The 6015-nt window shown below is 44.3% G+C and overlaps 1 long non-coding RNA gene across 1 annotated transcript; it reads left to right on the top strand.

Moving 5' to 3' along the window:
• The first annotated feature begins 507 nt into the window (after positions 1-507).
• On the top strand, positions 508-5120 carry LOC135810926 (uncharacterized). The gene is made up of 3 exons (XR_010552465.1): positions 508-686; positions 4075-4247; positions 4728-5120. It is a non-coding gene; the product is annotated as an uncharacterized LOC135810926 (long non-coding RNA).
• The last annotated feature ends 895 nt before the right edge of the window (positions 5121-6015 follow it).

Genomic DNA, 6015 nt, shown 5'->3' with positions numbered 1-6015 from the left:
CACAGCATGTACGGCCCCCATTCTTGTGAAGGAAACAGTAGAGTAACTTTGTCGCTCAGTGTAAATACCATACTGTACGTGAGTCCATATTAGGATATCCAAGATAGGATTCTCTACAATCATGTACGTGTACCGTGGACTGCTGCCTGGCCAGCTGGACTGTCACTGATGATCCGAGAGATTTCAATTTCCGCATTCCACAACCTCCAACGTGTGCATACTGTATCAAGTTACTAGACAAGAGCGGCGAAGTGCCATGAAAGTAGCACTTTGCCTTCCTGAGTGTGTCAGACTGAGTGTTGCTGGGAACGTGCGTGTGATATTCCCCTGCACACAGCGAGACTGGCAAGAAAACCCAACCCGTACTGTTACTATGTTACCAGCTACTACATGTACACTGTCATGATCATCCTTTATCTCCTTTTTTGTTTTAGTATAAGTTTTAGATTTTCTGCAGTACAATTCATACTGACTACTGATTCTTTGCTTTTCGTAAGAACAAAAACCTTTAACTGCCAAGATGCCTTCACCTAAATTTCATATGAAGCACCATTCAGAAGATGTTGTTGTGTCCTCTGACGGACGCGAAATGACCAGACTACTTCCCTCTGCTACCGGCCGGAAACCAACCAAACCTGCCGCCGCCGCTGCCTCTCAAACTCAGCCTGCAGCAAAATCGCAACGAGGTACGTAGATCTACGCGCGCGTGTGAGTGAGTGCGTGCGTTTCTGTGTGTGTGCGTGTGTGTGTCACTGTGTGTGGGGTGTTTTGACCTTGTCTGAAAAGATCATTAATTTTTTATCTGAATGGACGTGTGGCTCTTTCTCTCTCCCACAGTCTACTGGATATTGTCTGAACACACACTAGTAGGCATGTGAGATGTGTACGGTAGATCTATGTCACTTTCATAATTGAGAATTCAAGAGAATGCAGCGACAAAGATATCTACTATTCCAAGTAGTATAGGCCTTGACGGATTATGCTAGTATTTTCGTGAAATTATGCTTTTCGCATTGCTGAAAAAATTGCAGAATTATGCTATTTTTATGCTAAACGTTATACTTATTATACCCCATTATGCTCACATAAGCTGCTAATGTATAATTATGATTGTCAGGGGCGTAGGAGGGGTTTTGAAAGTGGTACGACCGAAGGTCGGTGCGGCTGAAGGCCGTGTTGGAGGGGGTCCGGGGGACCTCCCCCGGGAAAATTTTGTAAAAAAGACACAAAATCCTGCGTTCTGGGAACTTCTGGCGCAGTGTGCAGTCGAGTCGAGTACAGTAGTGACTACATTTTTGTAGTGTCAATACTCAGTACGACTGCAGATGCATAACAGATCTACGAAGAGTCTAGAAAAAAGGTCAAAGTCTGATGCGCATATGCATCGATGGATCCTGATTTTTTTTATTACGGTTTTGCACGTTCCGGACGGACCACACTTTTCGAAAAGTGGTACGGCCATGGTCGTACCAGTCGTAGCGGGTGCTACGCCCCTGAATTGTTCTGTGCAAAATAACAGGGGAATTTTTGTAGAGGGCGTTGTACTGTAGTAGCAAAAGTTCAACGGGGTCAACGCACCGTCCGACCTAGCTACGACCGTCATTGATTGTAGTGGACTGGACATGTTATTAAGGAAGTCGTAAACCTACGCCTTCGTGGTGCATCAACTTGTACTTGTACTTGTAGAACATGTACAACTGTATGGAATTTGATGCGAACAGGCGGATTATTCCGATTTATGCGATTCGTATGCAATTTGCCTCGAATTATGCGATTATTCGATTTTGGTAGGAATTATGCGAAAAATTATGCTAGCATAATCCGCCAAGGCCTAAAGTAGTATCCAATAACACGCAGTCACGGAGTGTCAGATTCTACCACTCTTTTGGCCATAGAAGCGCTCTGGCATAGGATTCAGTTTACGCCGACCAGAAGAGTGTATGCTAGACCCGGTAGGCGGTAGACATACCGGTGGTCGCATTTGTATTTGATTGGTTTGGACCGCGGAGATTTCTGTACTCTTGCACATGGCTATGTTGATCACAGTATGACCGTGTTTGGGGTCAGTAGATCATGTCGTGATCTCGACCGGCCGTGCATTGCATAGGCCACTGTACTGATCAATTAGTTGATTCCAAAATTGCACTTTGTTTCTGGTCTGTAGAGTGTTGTGTGGTGTCTCTGGCCTAGTCCCCAGTAGATCTACTGACCAGTGCTATGCGCAGACACAGATGCTACGCAGCAATAGAGAGGTTCCGGGGTACGATTTTCCGTGCCAAAATCCGTATAGGCTCTACGGATTTTTTCGAGGCGTGCTCCATACGATTTTTCGGCACGGAGAATCAGTGTGGACTGGCTTTCATACGGACCATGTTTCGCATGGAGATTTCGCGTCATCCGGTGCAGAAAGATTTTTCGCGTACAAATTTGGTACGAGAAACATCGATTTTCGGCGGGTAGTTTTGATTTCGGTACAAATTTTCAAAATAAAAAGGCATAGCGCGAGAATGTGACGTGTTTGCGATCGTAACCTAGGCAATGACGGCAAACACACAAGTTCCGTACTCGGGAACATTTCACTGCTCGAAAACGACGTATAAAAAATCCGTAGCGCCTCTACGGATTTTGGCACGAAAAATCGTATTCCGGAACCTCTCTATTGACTCTGATGTCTGAGACTTCGTTAGAGTCCTTGTTGAATGTTGTATCAAAGTAACGTTTATCTATGACGTAACCATACCAAGTATGTACATGTACGCACGTAGGCTAGGGTCAGTAGGCTGTGTAGCTAGTGCTAGCGAACACTGCACTGTAGAATAGAAAGAGTCAGTGCCGATTAGTCATCCACAGTAATACATTTTGTATCAAGCAGTCTACTGCTGTCTGTAATGTAGATCTACCATACATCAACAGAGCGCTATAGCTAGCAAGCTAAAGGTCAGAGTTCAAAGGTTCAGTCAGTTGATCCCTCACATTTTCCCGTCGCGCAGCTGAATACTTTCTGGTTGCTCGTCAAGACTTTCGTCCTCTCCTTGCAGTTCATTAGTAGTCTTGTTCATGTCTTAGGAACATCAGGGAGGAGGTTTTGAAACTCAGCCATAGGTACTGGACTAGAGTATTTGCATGTTGATGTTTTACTTCAGCAGTGCCCTTCCTCGTCGTGTAAAGTTTCAAATTGAAATATTTCCAGCAATTCAGTAAGTCGAGTGGGAGTGGTTCGTAGTGTTTCTTGTGATCAATGGAAGCGAGACGGAAAGAGACCATCCTAGACTGTGAGTGAAAACAGATTTCTTCCCAATGGCTACGCTTTGCCGTCGTTCATCTCCTTTGTTTTTGAATGTCGTTTGTCGTGAACCTTCGTCTCTGTCCTAGTCTCGTGTCACAACGTGACGGCCATTCAGTGACCTACTGATTGACCTCTTGTAAATCAAGTACATGTTTGTTCTTTGTAAGGAAGTTAGAGTTGATGAACAGGACACTGGACAATGTTCCTGGTTGTGACGGACATTGGCATTGCTAGAATATCATAAGTTGGCCGTCGATATTTTCCGTTGCTTGAAAAGAGTGAAAGTGTAATTGTTCCGTTCATTGGGTTTGGAGCTTCTTCTTCTAACAGTCGTTTTCTTCTTCGTGGTTACTCTTTCTAAATTGGTTTTTTGTTGAGGTGTGGAGTAGTTTTCTTTCGTCGAGAGTTGTCGTAGGCAGTGGTAGCAATGAGGTGTAACATTTGTCGGTCGTTTCAGTCATTTTGTTGAAGAACGTAAATTGCATGTGTTGCAGTGTGTTGTGAAGACACCCTCGTGATGTCGTTCATTGATCGTCTTCACCTCTTTCAGCTACAGTCACTGACAACCATATATCGCTGTATGTACAGTTATTGTGACGCTTGTTTGTGAATGATGGTTGCTAGGATACCTGTGCCACGCTGTACTCTGTGGCGACAAAATGTCATTACTTGCCACTGTCCAAATAAGGGACGTCTCTATGACGTCATGACGTGCGTGTGTGCATGTGCCAACAATAGTGAAGAGGTGAAAATGTCATTCGTATGTTGTGTCTGTTTGGACGGTACAGATCTTGAAGAAACTGTGAAGAAATTTGCTGATGCAGTTTCTGAGAAAGGACGAGTGATGCATGAGATTTGGGCGTTGGTGTTCAACGTCCTTCATCTCCTGCACAGTACAGGAGCAGAGAGAGTTAGATGGTCACCACCTGGTTATACAAGCACATGCTCCTACACACTAGGAGTAAGTAGAGTGTTGATGTAGTATGTATGTATGTATGTGTATGTGTGTGTGTGTGTGTGTGTGTATGTGTGTGTGTGTGCGTGTGTGTGTGTGTGTGCATGTACGTGTGTGTGTATCTACATGTGCGTCCGTGTATACTATTTACTTACCTGCATATATGCGTGCGTGCACGTGTATGTTTATGTGTGTTCGCGTACCCGTATGTGTATGCATGTTCAAGTGGTGACACGCCGTTCTCTTGTCTGTGCAATTGTCAAGTGATAATGACTGGTGGAAATTGTTTCTGTGACATAACTTTACAAGATGTGCAATTGCTGCAAGCTTCTCTCAAGCTGGAATAAAGTTATGACAATTTGACTGGTTTTGACCTCTGAGGTCAATCAGTAGTTTTCCTAACTCCTAATGGCATTGTACTGAGAGTATTGTTGCTGTCAGTGTTGTAATTGTCAAATTGTTTCTTCTGTTTTGTATATCACATAGGTCACGATGATACTTGTTCTCTGCTATTGTGGTGAACATTTGGGTGACGAAATGATGCAAGGTCTTGTCGACTATATTCTGCACTTCAAGACAGTTGATGTCAATGAAGAAGATAAGACCGGCGTAAGTTGTTGAGTTTTGGATTGTGACTAGAGATATTGTCTGTGTTCAGTATAATGTGCTGGTTCACTGCCATGTGTACGTCTTTGCTGGTGTCTCTGTGTGTACGTCTGTTTCCATGTTGGTGTGTTTGGCCTATGAACATGTACTGCATATTCATCTGTGTGTTTGTGTGTGCGTGTATATATGTGTGTGTATGTGTGCGTGTATGTGTATGTATGTGTGTGTGTGTGTGTGTGTGTGTGTGTGTGTGTGTGTGTGTGTGTGTGCGTATGTGTGCGTGTATGTGTGTGTGTGCGTGCGCATGTGTGTGTGTGCGTATGTGTGTGTATGTGTGTATATGTGTATGTGTGTATGTGTGTGTGTGTGTGTGTGTGTGTGTGTGTATGTGTGGTCAGTTCAAATGTACTCTCTTACACCACTGTGCAGTGACAGACAATGCACGTTTAGCAAAACTGCTCATCGAACGCGGCGCTTGCCTCAACGCACAGGACAGCAAGGTAAGAAAAAGTGTTACTCTAGAGTCTGGTTGTCTCAACTGAATTCTCAGTTTGTATGTTCTTAAATGTCTGTGTATAGGTCTGTAAGACAATCCGTTCATCGTTTGTACTCGTATGTCCTGTGCCCACGTGTGTCTACGTTTGCACTCACATCTGTTGATCATGAACGACCTTTCATTGTACAACCTGTGTTATCTTGTAGCCTCACGTGTGTTATTGTGCGCATGTGTGTGTGCGAGTGTGTGTGCACAATGACTTGTAATTCTTCATGTTTGTGCATGTGCCTGTGGTCCTGCATGTGTGTTCATGTGTGCACGTGCATGGTTGTGTTTGTTCTAGTTGTCCAGGTCTGTGTCGGTGTGTGGTTGTAGTAGTTAGTGTAATGGTTGTATAGCAATACTCATCACATTCTCTCTTTCTCTACAGTGGCAACAGACTCCACTGCACTGGGCAGTCTTGCTGAGCAAGATCAATGTTGTCAAGGTGATACTGTCACATGACAGTGACAGTGTCACCTTGGATACTGCACTGCTTGACTGTGTAAGTATTTCATTGTGTGTTGTTGTGAAGTGAACAGTTTCTACTCGTCCTTCTCACCTGTCCTGTCCTGTCTCTCTCTCTCTCTCTCTCTCTCTCTCTCTCTCTCTCTCTCTCTCTCTCTCTCTCTC

The sequence above is a fragment of the Sycon ciliatum genome, chromosome 2 (genome assembly GCF_964019385.1).
Source record: "Sycon ciliatum chromosome 2, ocSycCili1.1, whole genome shotgun sequence".
Classification (NCBI taxonomy): domain Eukaryota; kingdom Metazoa; phylum Porifera; class Calcarea; order Leucosolenida; family Sycettidae; genus Sycon; species Sycon ciliatum.
This window is presented reverse-complemented; position numbering and strand designations above follow the sequence as displayed.